Genomic DNA, 20,340 nt, shown 5'->3' on the forward strand with positions numbered 1-20,340 from the left:
AATTCATAGAAAAGCTGACCCACACAAAAATAGGTTCCTTAAGAGAGATGAGAATTTGTTACCTAATTTTCTCATCTATAACACAAAACGCTGGAGCACAGTTACAACATAACTGAGTAAAAAGAGTTATAGCCCTAGTATTCTTTAATCATATATTTTTTGCTAATACAGGAAGGGAAAAAGTACATTTTCATAAATAAAAGGACTCAAAGTATTCTACAATTGAATTGTTCCTGAAGGGGGAGCGGGGAGAGGGAGAGGACAAAGCAAGAGAAAAAGGACAACAAAAAGAGGGGAGAGGAAATGGAATGATGTATCATAACTAAACTAAATTTACTCATTTTTAGTTTAGAATATGTCATGAATGAGGAGGACAAATATAATGGTCACAAATGCTGCCCGGGATGCTGCATTAAAATCACCTAATCAGACTTGTAATGCTCTTGGAGTCCAAAGTTGGGAATAAAATATATATACCTGAGATAGAGCCCAGCAGTCTACTTTTTTATATAAGTCCTCCACGTGATTTAACACCAAGCCATATTTGGTAACCTGTGAGTAATGAGTTCAGTTAATTACATAACTAAGTTATTGTTGATAATGTAGTCATGAAATGTTAATGTAGTGTTTTAGAAAAGATAGTTAACTACAAAGAATACAATGTAGTTTTTTTTGTTGTTTTTTTTGTTTTGTTTTGTTTTGTAAAACTACCTTATTTCAGAAGTAGGCAGTGTGTATAAATTAGGGTGAGAGGGGAATGTGGGGTGAAGGGATCACTGCAGAAACAGAAGCCTGTGAATGCCAATGTGGTTTGTGAAGGGGGAGCTCTTAGAGACAGTTTCATTATTGAACATTGATACGATGTATATGCATACACATTTTAAAATAACTAAGTATAAAAGATACCAGATGAAAAGATCCATATGGCTAGAGAATGGAAAATAATAAATAAGGAGAAAAATAAATCTTTGACAATATGGTAAAAATTGGGGGGAAAGGAAGAAGAAAATATAAACACAAAAACTAAACTAAAGTGATAGAATATATGCAAGTTTATACTCAGGTGGTTAAATTAAACCTTAATTACAAAACAGATATTGTTACATTAGGTGAAAAACATAACCCAGTTATGTGCTGTTTAAAAGACACACTTAAAGAAAATGGCACCAAAATAATCAGGTTATTCACAATTATATTTCTAGGACTTAGCATGGTTGATTGAGCATGTAGTTAAAAAATGGTTGTCAACTCATGAATGGATGTGCAAAGATATAAGAGCCTCCTGCTTACCATTACCACCAAAAAAAACAAAACAAGTGTTATTTATACCAGTATCACTTCAAAGTAATTATTAGCTGGCAAACAGAAATATTTTAAATTCAACCATAAAAAAAGATATAGTAGCATTAAACCTTGGTGCACTGAAAAACATGCATTAAAATATAATGAATTTGAAACTTAAAAATCCATGGAAAAATTGATAAGTGCTATAAGTTCAGTAAATTTTAACACATCTCCTAGAATTGTACTAAAGAAATTCAAAATAGGGGCACCTGGGTGGCTCAGTGGGTTAAGCCTCTGCCTTCGGCTCAGGTCATGATCCCAGAGTCCTGGGATGGAGCCCTGCGTCGGGCTCTCTGCTCAGCAGGGAGCCTGCTTCCTTTCCTCTCTCTCTGCCTGCCTCTCTACCTACTTGTGATCTCTGCCTGTCAAATAAATAAATAAATAAAATCTTTAAAAAAAAAAAAAAAGAAATTCAAAATAAACAATGTCATGTTTTCTACAATTTTAAGTTCATACCTCTTCTTTGAAAACATAAGCTTATACCTTTTCTTTTAAAAGATTTTATTTATTTATTTGACAGACAGAGAAATCACAAGTAGGCAGAAAGGCAGGCAGAGAGAGAGAGGAGGAAGCAGGCTCCCCGCTGAGCAGACAGCCCGATGTGGGGCTCGATCCCAGGACCTCGGGATCATGACCTGAGCCGAAGGCAGAGGCTTAACCCACTTGAGCCACCCTGGTGCCCCAACTTATACCTTTTCTAATATTCCAATTTTAAAAGAGAATCTAATTGGTGACTAAAAAATAAACTAAAGCAGCCATACCTGGGTGGTTCACTTAGTTGAACATCTGACTCTTAGTTTCCTTTCGGGTCATGACCTCAGGGTCCTATGATGTCAGGGTCCTGGGATGGAACCCAGTGTAGGGCTCCACCCTCAGCAGGGAATCTGCCTGAAGATTCTCTCCTTTGGCCCCTCCCTCCACTGGTGCGAGCTCTCTTTCTCTCTCAAATAAATACTTCTTAAAAAACAAAACAAAAAAAACCCCAAAACTAAAACATTACAATAAAACAATTCTTTGTTTGCACATCGTTCTTAATCGATTTGTTATGACATTTTGGGTTATTGTAGTATGTACAATTTCTGTTTTCTCATTTGAGGAACCCTGATTTAAATATTATAATTCATTAAGATTTCTTTCAAAGGTATAACGTGAAAGTTATACACTACAAATGTAGCATTTATATTCTTTCAAAAGTATTAGTGAAATGTTTATGAAAACTGGTTGTAAAATAGATCTAATGGAAGTTTCACATTTAGAAATCTTAAAATATTACCATTGATATTCTCTAGTTAGCAATAGAACTATAACTAGTGGTTGAAGGGAAATTACTTGAAAATTAAAAGAAAAAAGACAACTTCTGAATGGCTTTTGGGTTAAAGAGGAAATCCTAACTAAAATTTCGACTATTTAAGAAAAAAAAGCCAAAAATACTGAAAATACTCAGTATACTAGTATGTGGCCAGCTGTTTATGTATAGATATTTTTGTAAATATTACTGTATTTTCTACACATTAAGGATCGAAATTAAGGGAACAAAATACTTAAGAACTAGAAAGCAAACACTACAAAATAGAAGGAATTAGTAAAAAGTAACTAGTAATGTAAAAGGCAAAAATTAGTGAATTGTTTACCTACAAAATATATAAAATTAAAAATAGATCATGTTTTGAAAAGACTGGTAAATCAACAACAAAACTTTGTCATGTCTGATTGAGAAAAATGAGAAGTCCACAAATATGTAAATTACAATATAAAATGGATAGGGCCTGAAATATATAATACATTTTCAAAATCATAAGTGATTTTATGGGTATATACATACAGACAGAATTGTCACTTTTCTTCGAGAAAACTGTACCAATTTGTTTTTGTTTTTTGTTTTTTTGTTTTTTTTCAGGAATAGAAGAATTCCCAATTAAATGAATTACCTGGGGGGGGCGGGAAATGAAAAATATCATCTGAGATTTACCTGTGGTTCCACAAAATGCACAGAAGCACATGGATTTACAGTTAAGTGCAAGAAACAGATGAACATCGGGGAAGCAAGGGGTCTAGAGGGAAGCAAACCATAAGAGACTCTTTGCTATAAAGAACAAACTAAGGGTTGATGGAAGGGAGGCAGGCAGGGGGATAGGTTAAACAGGTGATGGTTATGAAGGAGGGCACTTTTGATTAGTATTCGATGTTACCTGTAAGTGATGAATCATTCAATTCTACTCCTGAAACCGATATTACACTATATGGTAACTAACTAGAATTTAAATAAAATCTTGAAACAAACAGAAACAGTTCAAGAAACAAATCATCACTAAGTAATTTTAAATGTTTCAGATTTTTAAAACTAACAGAATATTTTTCTGTCTCATTTCCAGTTCATGTTTTAAGAATCTAACATAAATATATTATTTAATTTGAGAAAGGGGATACCAGGTAGCAACAAAAAAAGTGTAGGCCATTTTTCTTATGATTGTTAATGTAAATATTAGTGAATTGAAGTTCTCATTATTATTATTATTTAAGATTTTATTTATTTATTAGACAGAGAGATCACAAGTAGGTAGAGAGGCAGGCAGAGAGAGAGGGGGAACTAAGCAGGGAGCCCGATGCGGGGCTCGATCCCAGAACCCTGAGATCATGACCTGAGCCGAAGGCAGTGGTTTAACTCACTGAGCCACCCAGGTGCCCCTATCATTATTATTAAAAGAATGATATAAACTTATCAAATCTATTTATCCTAAATATATATGAAGAGATGAGTTTTCAGAGGTATATAAATGTAATTAATTATAATCCAAAAGAAGATAAATGGTAAGTTTCATATTATTATTTTGATAGAGGTTAAAAGTCTTCTGATAAGAATGTATAGACACTCCCAAATAAAGCTCTTAGTAAACTAGAAAAAATAAAATAAAATGTGTTAACAAGAATACAGCTGAACATATTTATGAGAAATAGTAGTTAACATGACAATTTATTATAAACACTAAAAGCATTTCTGTTCAAAATCAAAAAGAGTACAGAAAAGCCTTTTATCAATGCTTAGTCAATAATGCTGTGAAGGTTGTAGAAAGCTAAATGTAAACAACATTTAGAATAAATAATAGGAAAGGACATATTACTACTATTTTCAGATTATGTTTTACAACAGAAGTTTCACAGTTACTTAAAGACTTTAAGAAATAATGAGTTTAATAATATAGTTAGATAAAGGATAAAACAAGGAGCTAATAACAATCAGAAATGTAGAGGTAATGCTATTATATTCATAGGGAAAACAAATAAAAAATAGAAAAAACTTAATGAGAAGTGTTCAAGATCTGTGTGAAGAAAAGTATTACCGTTTATTAAATCATGTAAAGCACATGCTTAATTGACAAATAAAGCACAGCATCCTCTCAAATTTGAATGACCTAGCCTTTTAAGGATGTCAGTTGTGTACAAATTAATAAATAAATTTATTGAAGTCCAAATAAAAGTCTCAACTAGTTTATTTATTTTTATACTTAGATTTAGGACAGGCAAAACTTAAACAATAAATCAAAATTTGATCTGGAGGAAAAGTGGTTAGAAAAGTATAGAGTATTTAGAAATAGAACATCATAGAAGAAGGGATGGAGGATTTTATTAGATGTAGAAGTGAATTAAAATGCCAAATAATTTAAAAATATGGATAGTAAAAAATTGTGCAGATATAGATTAATAGAAACAAAAAATTATAGTTAGAAGTTTAAGAGTTTATTAAATATGTCAGATAAACTGAATGGTAACACAGATTAATAACAAATACTATGAAAAGCCCATTTGTTTATTGGATCAAGACTCCAAGTAAAAAATTTACATTAGCCTGAAATTTAAATATAAAAATAATCAAACAATACTAGATGAAAATAGAAAATATTTTTTTACTTTTATGGAGCGACTTTCTTAGCATGATCCAAATCTAAGAACTATAAAAGAAGAAAAATAGATGTTAGGTTTTCTTAAATACTTCAATTTTATAAGATAGAAATTCCCCATAAATGCAAAACATAACTACTAGCTTTTTATTGTTGTTATTTTTTGATTACATCAGAAAATTAAGCACAAAAGTGTCCACCATGAAATAAGTCATTAAATAAAAACAGTACATTCTTACACAAAAGATTGTTTAGACAATTCGAACAAATGATGAGGTGTATCTATATGATTGACTTAAAAAATGTTCATTACATTTTTGGAGGAAAACAACAGTTATAAAATAGGATGTAATTTGTGATCTCATTTTTGTAATCCTATCTGTTGTGTATAGGGAAAAAAAGAGGCAAAAATAAATACCAGACTCTCAAGAATGCAGTAGCTAAAGTGACAAGAGTGAAGATTTTTAATTTTAGTTTTATTTATTTCTAAATTATTGCAATATTTATGGTGAACATTCTCTATTTTAATAATTGAAAAAAGTAAAACTATTGACATTTTAGTTCAGAAATTCAGTGGGAAGTTATAGTCAATTTTCTACCTGTATATATGTTAAGCAAAATCATAAACCAAACTGTGATTCTTGGAGGTGTTCTGAGTGACACGTCCCAAAATGTATATAAACATACTTATTGTTAGTGTCTCTTCAGTTATGAGAGAAACAGTCTCCAACTCCATCAGATACCATAAAGGATAAGAACAGATAATATGTATAATATATTTACTTAATTTACTTACTGTATAGTTTGTGTGATAATCTTGATGTGTTTAGTGTTAGCATTGTCTGTGACACTCTTGTCTAGACAAGTCATTTTCAAAGTGTTGCCCTTGGATCGACAGCACCTGCGGACCTGTAAGAAATGGAGATTCTCAAGCCTCACCCCAGACTTCCTGAATTAGAAACTGCTACATCCTACCCCCTAGAATCTGTGTTTTTACAAGCATTCCCGTTGATCCTGATGGGTACTAATATTTGAGAACCACTGCTCTAGAGTCCATTCAGGAGAAAGCTTTTTACTAAGTCAAATTTTATTATAAGTTGATTTTTCCTTTTAGCGACTAACAGAATTTATTGACAGTGATAAGAAAACTGATTGCTAATCCATGGCTAAGTAAGCTGGGATTTTTGTTTGTTTCTGGGTTTGTTTGTTTGGTAGATGGTAGGAAGTTCTAAATGTTTCTGAGTATGGGAAGGATGGAATAGAAATGTCCATCACGACAGCTGTTCAGGAGAGTATATAGTGGATTATAGGGGACTGATTTAGGGGATAGAGGCAAGTTAGGAAGGAGGCTATTGAATAGATCAGGCAAGAACTAATGAAAAACCTGGATGTGAATGTGAACAAAAGACTTAGTTATTGATTACATGTAGAGGGCAAAAGAAACAAATGGCAAAGTCTGAAATTTTAAGCTTATGCGACAGGTGTCATTGGCATTACAGATCTGAATGACTCTTAGTGCTCTGTATATTGGTAGATTGTGTTTGTGCTGTTATTAGTCATCATGAAAATGATTGGTTTGTTTGGATGTCTAAATTGGGGCTTTCAGTTAATCAGAACCGTGGTTAAAATTTTCAATGATTAGCATGAAAAGAGAACACAAATACAGTTGAGTACTTTGCCAAACTCATCAAATATGATGGGCTAAGAACTCCTAATGAGGATGCTGTGATCAGCTGAGCAAACAGACCGTTTGGCTTCAACAGAAATGTCAACACAGGCATACTCTATTAACTTGTTGATTAGGGATGGTTCTAGCTGGTTGATGGATTTTAGCCAAGATACAGAATGGGGGGAAACTGGTATAGAAGAGCCTTCAGGAAGCTGAATGATCAATTATTTTTCACCCCATAGATTAATTTCCTTGTGTTAGAGTTATCTATGAACTTAAACACTCCTTCCTCCAAGTTTCCATAAGACTTCATTTATATTTTTATTACAAGGATGGCTTATTCATCTTGAGAAGAGCTTCCTGTGAGATATAGAGCTATTAATGGCTATCAAGGGATAGACTGAATGTTTTTGGGAGGTGGATTAGTGTGAACAAAGGTTTGAGGTTTGGATATACCATGACAGGTAAGCTATAGGAATGGAGTAAAAAAAAAAAAAAAAAATTTAAAAATTGGAAGTTCAAAGGCAACTCAGGTTCTTACTTCCTGAGAGAATTTGGTTTGAACCCTGGTTTCTCATTTGTTAAATAGAAATGGTAATAATAGCTTATATTATAGGGTTGTCATATGAAGTAAGTGAAATAATGCATATGCAATATATGATACAGAATCCATAGAAATAATTTCTTGAAAAGTATAGCTGTTTTTTATTGTGAAATAAGCTTTGAGAGTCAACTGGACGTGTGCAGATCTTGAAGGAAAGTGTGCCGATCTTTGGACATCTTGAATACATTTTACCAGAACTATCAGCCTCAAGCTAAGAAAATGTCAGTGAGCCTGGATTTGGTAAATAGTAGTGAAATGGACCAATAAAGGCTACATTCATTCATTTTTATTTGTAGGGTGGAAGGGTACAGTGACCTGGTTATTCTAGAATATACCATGTTTTCTTTTCTTTCTTTCTTTAGTTTTTGTTAGATTTTATTTATTTATTTGAGAGAGAGTATGTACATGCACATATGTGCACAAGCAGGAGTAGGGGGAGGGAGAATCTAGAGCAGACTTCACGCTGTGCATAGAGCTCAACACAGGGTTTGGTTCCACCACTGCAGGATCATTACCTGAGCCAAAACCTAGAGTCCCAGGATACTTAACTGACTCAGCCACCCAGGTGCTCCTATGATACTGTCTTTTCTGTGGAAAGGGAAACTATAGTTGATCATTCAGTTGAATAAATGATGGTAAAACCATAATCATCCTTATGGATGGAAAAACTAGACCTTTTCCCCCCCATAAACATGTATATGTCACTTTTTTAAATTTATAAGAATAAAATCTTTACTGGAGAGATCATAAAAGCTACTTTCCAGGTTTACCGTCCCACTTTAAGAAAACTTAGAATGTCATATCTCCTAAACTTAGACTGATGGCTTACTTTTTCTCTGTGTAAATTTTTTCTGTGTAAAATTTCCTGCTTAGGCTACAGTAACTTATTTCTAAACATAGAAATCACTAATCCTTCATGACTCAGTTTACAGTCTTCCTTCTTAAGCAAAGTAATTTCCCTTGACTTCAGCCAGAAGTGAACTCTTGAATTCTGTTGTGCTTTGGACCACTATTATAACATGAATTTCAAATGGCCTGGTATTGTAGATGCTTGTGTATAAATATCTTTTTATCTTATTAGATCATAAACTCCTTCAGAGAAATGTAAGAAAATCAAATTTAAGAACATGGGGAAGTATTTGAAGCCAAGGCTCCTGAATGCTGTCCTGAGGGTTTAGCTTGAGTAGTGCTTGATATAGTATGACTTGTCTCACTAACCATGGTTTAATGGACCTGAGATGGCTCCCTGCGCCTATAGGATGGGGATCTTTAGGAAGTGGCTTGGCAAGAGCTCTGGCGAACAGCCGTGCTTAGTACTTCATGGTGGCACTAGGCAGTCAGTTCATACAGAGGGAGTGAGCAGAGAGTGGATTGGCTGAAGCTGGAAGGCGTAAAAACAGGGTAGTAATTTTAGGAAACAAACAGGGTTGCTGAAGGGGAGGAGAGTAGAGGCTTGGGGTGACTGGGTAGTGGACACTGGGGAGAGTATGTGTTGTAATGAGCACTGGGTATTATATAAGACTGATGAATCACAGACCTATACCCCTGAAACCAATAATACATTATATGTTAGTTAGTTGAATTTATTTTTATTTATTTATTTTTTAAGATTTTATTTATTTATTTGACAGAGATCACAAGTAGGCAGAGAGGCAGGCAGAAAGAGAGGAGGAAGCAGGCTCCCTGCTGAGCAGAGAGCCTGATGTGGGGCTCGATCCCAGGACTCTGGGATCATGACCTGAGCCGAAGGCAGAGGCCTCAACCCACTGAGCCACCCAGGCGCCCCTACTTAGTTGAATTTAAATTAAAAAAAAAAAAAAATGAGGGTAGTAATCAGAGACAATGGGTAAGCAGACAGCATAGCATAAAGTCAAGATAAAGAAAGTAGTTACTAGACGCAGATTACCAGCCCTCTTTACCAATTTATCTTGACAGTAAACTTCTTTAATGAAAGTGACCTGAAAATGTGGCTTATTCCTTATATATGGGAAAAAAAAACAAACCCTAACTACTGCAGCATCATTTTGTAAGATCTGCAATAGTAATGACTCTCTTTTTATGTTGAATTTAAAAATGCCTCCTTGTAACTTTTGGAAAAGTACTTGTCATGCTTCCCAAATTATGCGCTAACCCTCTGGCCAGTGATGGACCTTCTGGGATAGATCTTTCAGCAGTAGGGGGAATCCTGTTTTTTATAGGAAACAAGTAAGTGTTAGTAAGGACTTTATATGGTTCATCTTTCATCACTCTCCCTAGTAAGGGATAGTTATATACTTCAGTATATAAGGATATACTGAATATTCAGGATATAAGTATCCCTAGTAAGGGATAGTTATATACTTCAGTATGTAACTGAAGTATATAAAATTTACTTATTAATGGAGTTTCTTGTTAAGTAGAATATACTCACTACTTAGTGGTATTGTGTTTGTTTTGGGTGACATTTTTAAGATCCACTTTGGTTTTCATAGTTATGTATCTATTATAATATATATTAGGAAAATAGAACTAGCATGTCAAATCCATGGTTTCTTAGATTCTCTTGGCTATGACATGTGTAAAATAAGTGTTTAAATTTAAAATATTAAATAAATAGTTTTGGTGATGTGCACATATGGTCCAAATAATGGAAGATATTTGCTAATGACTGTAATTAATATAAGACTCCTTTAAAGAAAAAGATTAGCATGGTATCACCTTTGTTTTTGCTTTCTAAATTTATTGGGTATATCTTACGTTATTTTCTATAGTTTGGGAGATATATATTTAAGTCAATTTAAATGTAAAATAAAAAAAGTACTCTATACAAGCACTAAGAAGGCAAGAAATAAACATCATGGCAAGGCCAATAACCTGAAATTGGACCCTTCTTTGAATTTCAGGAATGTGTTGAGAAATAACTTTGTGTCAAATAGAAGTCAATAGGAAATCAGCCAAGAGTTACCTTTGTTGTCACAGGTAGATAAATGCAAGAATATGAATTTTTAAAAAAATCACTTTCAGGGGCACCTGGGTGGCTCAGTGGGTTGGAGCCTCTGCCTTCGGCTTGGGTCGTGATCTCAGGGTCCTGGGATCAAGCCCAGGTCGGGCTCTCTTCTCAGCGGGGAGCGTGCTTTCCCCCTCTCTGTCTCTGCCTGCCTCTCTGCCTACTTGTGATCTCTCTGTCAACTGAATAAATAAAAAAATCTTAAAAAAAAACCACTTTCAGCAGTCAGAGGGAACTTTTTTTTCTTCATAAACACCACTGCGTATCCATTTCTATGTTGCATGTCAGTTACATAAATATAGATAAAAGCAAAATTGTGGTGGTGAGTAATTCTAGAGCATGTATCTATTAAGGAATCATGAAAAACATTTAGAGCAAGAAGGGCTAAAACTTTTTTTCAAAGGAGCCCTTAAGTCAAATGTGCAAGGGGAAGTACATGGTTTCATCACCATATCATTTTTATTAATAGAAGGAATTCAGCATTATCAGTGTGATATTTCATAGACTTTATTGGTTTGGGAAGATTAACTATTAAGTGTTGATAATAATGTTCTACCTGGTTTCTCTACATCTGTTATCTTTTGTCTCTTTGGTCCAATATCACTGACACATTTGTCTTCCTAAAGTACCTCTTGGATTGTTTTCCTCTGATCATACACCTTCAGTGGCCACTTTTTGAATTCTTCCTCACATCTGAATTCTTCAGCGTTTCTCTGCTATCTGTTCCAAATCTACTTTTCAGTGGTTTCCCTGTATTCTTGTGTGCCTTTACTTTTATCTTAATATGCTTTATCAGGTTCTCCAGAGAAACAGAACAAGTGGGATTGTGGCCGTGTGTCTGTGTGTGTTAAGGAATACATTTATTATATATACATGTATAATATAATATAATATTAGTATAATATATTTATAATATTGACAGTATTAATATGCATAATATATTACATAGTATTATAAATATTATATTATATTATATTATATTTGTATATAGACACATATATAATATGTATTAAGGAATTGGTCCATACAGTGTGGAGTCTGGTAAGTTGAAATCAATAGGGTAGGATTTCAGGCTGGAAACTCAGGGAAGAGTTAATGTTGATGTCTTAAAGTTGAAATTTGCCGAACAGGCTGGGAGGCTAGATACTCAGATAGGAGTTGATATTAGTCTTGAATCTGAAAACTTTAGGGCAGGGTGACTGGCTGGAATCACAGAATTTCTGTGTTATAGTCTTGAGATAAAATTCCTTCTTTTCCATGAAACCTTAGATTTTGCTGAAAGACCTTCCGTTTGGATGATGCCCACCACATTATGGAGGGTAATCATTACTTAAATTCAACTAATTATATATATTAATCACATCTACAAAATACTTTCACAACAATATCAAGACTACTGTTTGGCCAAACAACTGAACATCATAACCAAGCCAAGTTGTTACATAAAAGTTAACTACCACACATACCATGATTTTTCTTTCTGCATTTTCTGTCTTATATGTCCTTACTTGACATTCCTAAACTTTAAGACACTCAAGCTCTGGCTCATTTTCTTCCTCTATTGCAAAGCCACTACTGTTTACTTCAGCCAGGAATGATATAACTAAGACCTGTGACATTCTGTAGGAGGATGTACCTCTTTTATAGAATGCATTTCATGCTGCCTGGTATTGAATGTATTTGTGTAAGGCTTTTATACTGTGTGCGAGCTTTGAGTTTCTCAAGGGCCAGGGTGATAACACATAGATCTTTGCATTGAATTTATTATATAATGCATTGCTCTACACAAAGGTGCTTAGAATTTTTTTGTTTTCTGATGTGCCAGCGTACTATTCTAAGCCATTTTTAACCTTAAAGAATTCTAGCATCAGTGGGAGTGTGATATAGCACAGTGTTTCACAAAGTTTGGTAGACATTCTGTAACAGAATATAGTATTTATAATAGTAGATACATGTTAGCTTTAATCTGATTTGGAAAAAAATGTAATTAACATCATCCTAATAAATTTGCAGGTATGAATTTTTAGGATGAGGTAAAAACAGAGAACTCATTTAGGATTGAATCTATTATTAAGTAATAGAGGGTAAGTATATAAATACTGCAATATTATGAGTAGTACGTGAAGCATTTAGGTTTGTGAGATATTACTGTCATGTAATCCTAGACTGAAAATGAAGAGATAATGAAATTATTTAGTTCTTTCACACTGTGTGATCTAAGGTATTTAATGTCTCCCATCAATTTATCTTCCAACTCTAAAACTATAATTTGTTGCTTAGATCCCTTTAAATACACAATGTAGATCACAATACAGATAGTGTAAGTATGGAGAAGATCTCTGATTTGTAGACTAATCCCAAATAGGCTGTGTATATATTGAATGAAATAGGACCGAAACATTTTCTAACAGTAAGCACAGGGCATCCTTTGGCTTAGAAATGAAACAAATACATTTATGATCTAATCTTACTTATTCTGTGACATTCCTGTTAAATGGATGTCCCTGATCTTCCTGCCATACTAACCATATTTCTAATGTGCTCATAGTACTCGAAAGTAATCATGATCATTTGTAATTATAAATGTCCTGTTATCAATTAATTTGCAGTTCACCAGTAACCATCTGATTATCTCTAACAAAGCTGCAAAGGCATGGTAATTACATTGAAAGTAATTATCATGTAATTGCACATAATTATTTGTACCTTATTAAGTGCTCACATGATTAAAATATTTCTGGTCAAATACAAATTATCAGTGGGATTAAATTTTTTAAAATTTATTTAATTTTTTTGTTCTTCTTGGGGGAAAATAAGAAAGTTTTCTTCCTGGTCTTCTCTTTTGTAGATTAAGTTGAGCCATCAAACTGACATTTCCATGTTACTTCAAATAGGATGAATTGGTAAGGAGAGGCGAAAGTTAGATTTCATTAATGGGATTCCTCATACATCCAATGAAGTTGAGATAATAAACTTCAACTTTCAGCATGGATGATGTTTTTCTTCTTGTAACTATAACAAAAAATATTACCCTATTAAGAGTGTATACTATGAATGTCATTGAGGACAATGTGTTTTTCATGACTAACACCACCATTAGCAATTTTACACTGAACTTCTATATTTTCCCCAGTATTCTTTCTTCAGAACTTTTAATATTCCCATACTCATACTCAGTGTTTCTGTTTTAATTTTCAAAAGCTTTATTTAGAATGAGGTGAACTACATGTATGATTGTAAAAGTAGTTCCCAGGTTTGTTCATGTAGAAATCCATAAAGATCCAACTATTTATATCAGCATGGTCCTTTAGAAATAGTATGTGAGCCACATATCCAATTCAAATTTTTCTTTTAGTCACATAAAAAAGCAGCAAGAGGCAGGTAAAATTAATTTTAGTTAATATTTTATTTAAAACAATCATTAATTCAGAGATAGTGTAAAAATTATTAATGAATTGTTACTTTTTTGGTACTAAGTCTTTGAAATCTGATATGCATTTTACTTACAGCACATTTCAATTCAGATTAGCCACATTTTGGAAATGACAGAGTATGACTTCCATGACTAAATCATTAAAGACGTTGGAGCTTTTACCTAGTTCTCTCTTGGCTCTCTTGCTCTGGGAGAAGCCAGAAGTGATGTGGAACCTTAAGGATGCTTATGCAGGCCCATGGAGGTTTCCATAAGATGGAGAACTAAGACATGCTACCAAAGCCAGCATCAACTTCCTGGCCATGTGAGTGAATCATCTTTTTATTTTACTTTATTTTATTTTATTTATTTATTTGAGAGAGAGAGAGAGAATCAGAGAGAGGGAGAACATGAGAAGGGACAGGGTCAGAGGGAGAAGCAGACTCCCCACTGAGCAGAGAGCCTGATTCGGGACTCAATCCTGGAACTCCAGGATCATGATCAGAACTGAGGGCAGTTGCTCAACCAACTCAGGCATCCAGGTGCCCTGAGTGAATCATCTTGAAGCCAGATCCTCTGTCTAAGTCAAGCCTTCAGGTACCTCTCTGACTGCAACCTACAGAACTACCTAGCTAAGCTGCTCCTAAATTTCTGACCCACAAAAATTATGTGAAATAATAAATGTTTACTGTTGTTTTAAGCCCCCCCCCCCATTTGACTACATTTCAGTTGCTTAGTAGCCACATATAGCTTATGGCTACTGAATTAATAGTGTAAGTATATTGATTATATTGATCAATACCTACATGATGGAAATATGAGTTATATAGTTTGCTTTCTGATTTATAGGTTTTCTATCAGTTTATATTTCATACTCTGGTAAAAAATATGTTTAGCCTAAACAAACACCTACTTTTTTATATTAAAAAGTTTGCTAGAAGGATAGGGATAAAACCAAGATTTATGAACTGCTTTATTAGGTCATATATGATGTTGAGTACATTTACATTTATTACCTGATTTAATCCTCATAAAGTCCAAAAAGATAAGTTGTGTATCCTTACATTATAGATTAGTGAGGCTCAGAAAGTTTCACCTTATCAAAGTTGTATAGTGAATAGTGAGCTGTGATCCAGACCTAATTCTCTTTGACGACAAATTTTTGTCTTACTCTTTCCAAGTAAGAAACACATATTTTGGGTCCACTTGCTCATTTGGTGGTCCTATCAAGAGTATTTTGAATGACCCAGACTTCTCTCAGGATTGTGTAACAGACTTGATGTGAATAGAGTTTCTTACAATTATAATTTGATTGTTAGGGTTACTCTTGACTTTCCTTATCCATTGAATTAAGTTCCCAATTCAGTTTCTTAAATTGAACTCTCCCGATAGCTAGGCCTGGCAACTTATCTCAAATGCAGCATAAATTGTCTTTTTATGGCATTTTAACTGGAAGTTTGTTGACTATCACACACACTCATAGAAAGCCGACCTTTGGGGATAACTGCGTGACTGACAGCAATGCCTTAGCAACCATCTGATTGTAGTTATAGAGGAAATTTACCTTGGATTGAAGAATCACATGCCATTGTGATTGACAGAGTCTGTAAGACAATCAAGGTCAAACCCAGAGTGAATTGAGTATGTAGCTATAAGCATTGACAGATAAGTCATGTGTCAAATATTGCCTAGCCATCTGGTTACTGCTCATGATTAGGCTGGACTCATTGTGTTAACATTTTATTGAGGCCAACTACATAGGAAACTTGTTTGTCTTCAGCTTATCAGTGAAATATGTTTTATCTGCACAACAAAATGGTTCTGCTTAAAGTGAACCTCCAAATCCATTGGCTGTAATGACTCCAGCATGACCTTCAAAAAAGCTTTATTTGGGAAATTGTCATAACTATGTTGTAATGTGTTTTCTCATCATTTTTAAGTGATTGATGCATTATTGAAATAATATATTAGGTATTAAAAATGACACTCATGAATTGGTGCCTAATTTCTTAAACAGTAGTAGAAAACAAACTTGGCCACCTCAGGGGTTTTAGAAGACCCCAGATATTTAAAGACTATTAGCTAATCCCTATATTAGATGTGTAGGTAGTGAAAGGTGATGGGGTGTCACTACTAAGCTTTGCATAAAGGGATACGTAACTTATGTGAAATACTGAAAACTCATATTCAGCCAAATGTATTAAACATATTAAAACTCCCCTAACAAATATTTGGTTTATTTTTGAGGGGAAAAAAAGAAAAAAAGAAAACACAGGGAAATGAAGTTAAATGTCTCTGGGCACGTTATATTTAGAATGGGGATCCCAGCCTACTGACTATTAATCCAGTGTTATTGACTCCTGTAACTTTGCTGTTTTTGTAACTCAAGTTTTAAATACAGTGGCTGATTGACTTAAAATTAATGTTAGAAAAGACAAAGTTGCTTTTTAATCTCTTATCGATTAGTAATTATCATTCTGTTTTTAACTGTCATATTGTCCTTTTGACTGGATTATCAGAGAAAAGCATCCTTTTGATCACAAGTTGAGTAAACAGATATGGGCTAATCAAACATAAGTTTTCGGAGAAGGCAGCAACAGTTTTGATGGATTGGTAGTTACATTTCCATATACATGGAATAAGCAAATAATTTGAACTAGTTTTAGTTGGTGTTCTCTCTGTCATTGCTGGTTCCCTTGCAAGAACAGGTATTGAATGCCTCTAGGCATTTACATTAACTACAGCAAATCCATTCCAACCATGGACGGATTTTTGAGAAAATGTAATAGAGTGGTAGGTTCTAGCCAAGTGTAATTTTATCATCAATTACATGATGTTCCACCATGATAACATTTGTGGTCCAGCATGTCTGGGATGGTACTGTTGAGGCTGGCATCTTAGTAAATGCACTACACTAGGTGGTGCCTAGTTCACAATGCAGTCAGTGATAATCCTTTTAAGTGGAAAATCAGATTTATCCATTGTATTTTCCTTTTTCCTTACTCAGCTTCATCTCTTTATCTATCTACTTATTAGTTGTAATCTACTTACTTACCTACCTTCCTGTTAGTTGTTACCTACTCAAAGGCAAGACCATAAATGAATTAACAATAACATTAATCAACCAGAGATGATATAAATTTGTTAGTCATCTTTAGTAAAGTCTGCAGATACAACATTAGTTGTTTCTTGTCTGTCCCTTTGTCACTACATAGGAGATTTTCAAGTTTTCTTTAATAAACAGCCAGTATATAATATTTACCATCTATATGCATCATGAACTATCCGAATTTGTGTTTAAAATGTAGGGTAGGCAGCCAAAAAAAAGCTACTGAATATGCAGCTTATTGTATATGTTATAAATTAGCCAAGTTAGTGTTTAAAATTATGGGTCAATCAGCCAAAAGGCTATTGAATATGTAACTCATTATAACATTAATAGAAAAAAATATGTCTTCTTATAACCCAATTATTGGTGATTTGGGAGCTATTTTCCAAGCAAAATTTCCCCATAAGTTTGTTTTTGTCTTGGTGGAGAACTGGCACTTTCGAGATAAAGCCAGTAACGCAGCATGTGTGTGTGTGTGTTTTTTTCCCTCCCGAATAATTTTGTTCAACTTAAAATGACTGTTCTTAACAGCAGGTGTTTTCTTCTTTGTTTTGAATTATACTGAACATGCTTTTGGTGTTCAGAAATACTGAAAAATCAACTATAAAAGTGCTGGATTTAAAAAAACATCTATTTACATATGGTTGGGAGATAAAATTTTAGTTTTGATTCACATATTCTACAGAAGTGAGTTCAATAACTCACATCACATACTCTGTCTTCCAGGAAGTCTTTGTATCTACTTTCAAAATATATCTAGAAACAGAAAACATTTATAACATCTGACTGGTTTGCTCATGATGAATAAAATAAAATCTTTAATACCTGTCAATCTTATATCTGTATGAAAATCATGATTTTGAGTTTCTAAAAATTGATTATATTTATGAGCTTTGGAGATCTTCCACTGAGATATTTAGAGGGTTCAATTGTCAGAACAGGTGAATTTCGTCACAAAAGAAGTATACTCTGTAGGAAATTTAAACCTACTCATGTCTTTTCTCGGCTTCTAGAAGTGAATCCAAAGAAGCGGTAGAGTTTTGTTTCCTTTGTTTTTCTCTTTTTAATTTCGTTCTCTACTAATTCCGTGGTGTGTGTTTGTTTGTTTTGGGTTCATTTTTGACCTGATAAGTTATTCTTCATTAGTGACAAGCATGATTAGGAATTTTATGGTCTGACCATTTGGTTGTCTCTGAAAGTGAATTAACAGTTTATAGAGATTTGTTCTCTGTGGGTGAAAGATGATAATCTGGTTTGTTAGTCTTTAATTGTTTGTGTTCTTGTCAATTTTGAGCTTAAATCTTTTTTTTTTTTTTTTTTTTTTTTTGCCCACTGGGAATGAGAGCGGTTCTTTTATTTCTGAATTATATATAACTGGAAATAATGACAGTACAACTAAAGCCTTGGATAGAATGTCCTGTTTGAGAACGATGCTCACTTAATCAGCCCAAACTACTGGGATTATGTAAAACTTGACTTTACAGAGAAGACAGTACTCTCATTAGAAAAACCAATATAGGGCGCCTGGGTGGCTCAGTGGGTTAAGCTGCTGCCTTCGGCTCGGGTCATGATCTCAGGGTCCTGGGATCGAGTCCCACTTCAGGCTCTCTGCTCAGCGGGGAGCCTGCTTCCTCCTCTCTCTCTCTCTCTCTCTGCCTGCCTCTCTGCCTACTTGTGATCTGTCAAATAAATAAATAAAATCTTAAAAAAAAAAAAAAGAAAAACCAATATAGTCAGAAGAAAATATTTTTGGAAGGAGAAACAGAGACCATCCTCTTAAGAGAACAAACTAGTGAAATACATTTTGTTCACATGGACTGGAAATTTTCATTGAAAGACATTTCCCTTTATAGGAGGAAATGAAAGAGGACTTTTCAGGCATACTTGAAATGATAGTCTCAAAAGAGAGATCAGAACAGGGGTGGGAGTGAGCTGTAGCTTCTTCCATCGTGGATAGCAGCTGGTGGGGATAGAATGGGGACACAGGCTTCTTGGGAGGTGTGGAAAGAGGATACCTCAGTCACATTCAACTTCCTCATTGTTTCTAGGACATCGATCCCTGTTTCTGAACTGCCTGCTCCTCCCGAAAAAATCTAGGCCTTTAGAATTTCCTTGAAGATAGTAGAATGTGGCACTTGTCACTTTGCTTTGCTTAAAGGAGGAGGAAGGTCTATAATTACAGGATTGTTCGACTGTGGGCTCTGCTTGAGCTGGGAGTTCTTCGACGTGTTGTCTGTGCTCTCTTGCTTGAAGTATTTGCCTTAGATGCAATGTCCCTTCCTGGATCAAGCCCATGACTGATGTATGCTGCAGTCTTCAGTGTTCACATTACACTACCTAAAAGCCAGCTCTGTTTTGAAGAAGGCCTGGGCTCTGCTCAAAGTCTGATACTCACTTGACATTCTGCGGGGAACCTTGCTGACTTTTCCCTTTTCTTGGATGAACCCAGTGAGGCAAACGACTCTTGCTTTCTCTGAATTGTTTTTTGAAGAGCCTGTACCCTGTTGGGGCAAGATCTGGGATATTTCCCTCAGCATGTTTCTGTTGATCCTCTCTTTTTTGAAGGGTGGGTCTTTCTCTCTGGTGAGGAAGTTTCCCAATCTTTATGCCCTGTGGATTCTCTACTTGTTGGAGGCTGCCAGAGGACTCATTTTCTTCATTTTTGTCTAAACCAATACTCTAGATCTGTCTTACGATCTGAAACATAGATGATCCATGCTCCTGCTACCCCAGGGTGCTTGTCCTCCCCTTCATATAGTTATATAAAACCTGGGAAGGTGCCATATCCCTGCTGTGGCATGCCATGTGGATGTGGCTTTGAGCCAGTAGCAGCCAAACTGAGTCGGGGACATGTCAGTGACACAATTACCAGCCTGGTTCTGAGGTTTTGCCTCTGTTTTAAGCTTTAACTGAGAAGAAAGATGGTGTTAAAGCATGATTTCCCTGTAGTTTAGACTACCAAAAATCATGGTTGTATAGGGCATTCCCTAGTTATTTGAACCCTTGAGCTACTTAGGTGGCCAGTTAGTATGGCAATCTTCTGAGCTTTATGGTTCTCAGAATATCTTTCTCTCTCTTCTTCAAATCTCTTTGTTTCTTTTGGCACTATGGACTCTGTAGCCATACTGTACTATCTTCTTAGAAACATTTGCCCTTGAGAGCATCTCCAGCTTCATGCCTCATGTCTTCCCTCTCTGAGACATGGGTATGTGATTGCAGGAGTCATCTGAGGCACAGTTCTCGTTCTTTTCCCTGGGTTCATGGTCAGCTATGGTTTTCTCTTTGTTGCACATTGTAAGGGTTGAAAATATATTTGGCGT

General features: G+C 34.7%; 1 protein-coding gene across 8 annotated transcripts in view; it reads left to right on the top strand.

The window, feature by feature from the left end:
• The window catches only part of CNTN4 (contactin 4), a 935,293-nt gene that overhangs the window by 69,299 nt on the left and 845,654 nt on the right, over positions 1–20,340 (top strand). The window contains exons 2-3 of one of the 8 annotated variants that reach the window (XM_032325501.1): positions 12,513–12,583; positions 14,009–14,236. The exons of the other annotated variants lie outside the window; for them this stretch is intronic. The gene's annotated coding sequence lies outside the window, so the exon portion shown is untranslated. The remainder of the gene's footprint in view (positions 1–12,512; positions 12,584–14,008; positions 14,237–20,340) is intronic. 8 annotated transcript variants of the gene reach the window in all.

Source organism: Mustela erminea, chromosome 1 (assembly GCF_009829155.1).
Source record: "Mustela erminea isolate mMusErm1 chromosome 1, mMusErm1.Pri, whole genome shotgun sequence".
Taxonomy (NCBI): Eukaryota; Metazoa; Chordata; class Mammalia; order Carnivora; family Mustelidae; genus Mustela; species Mustela erminea.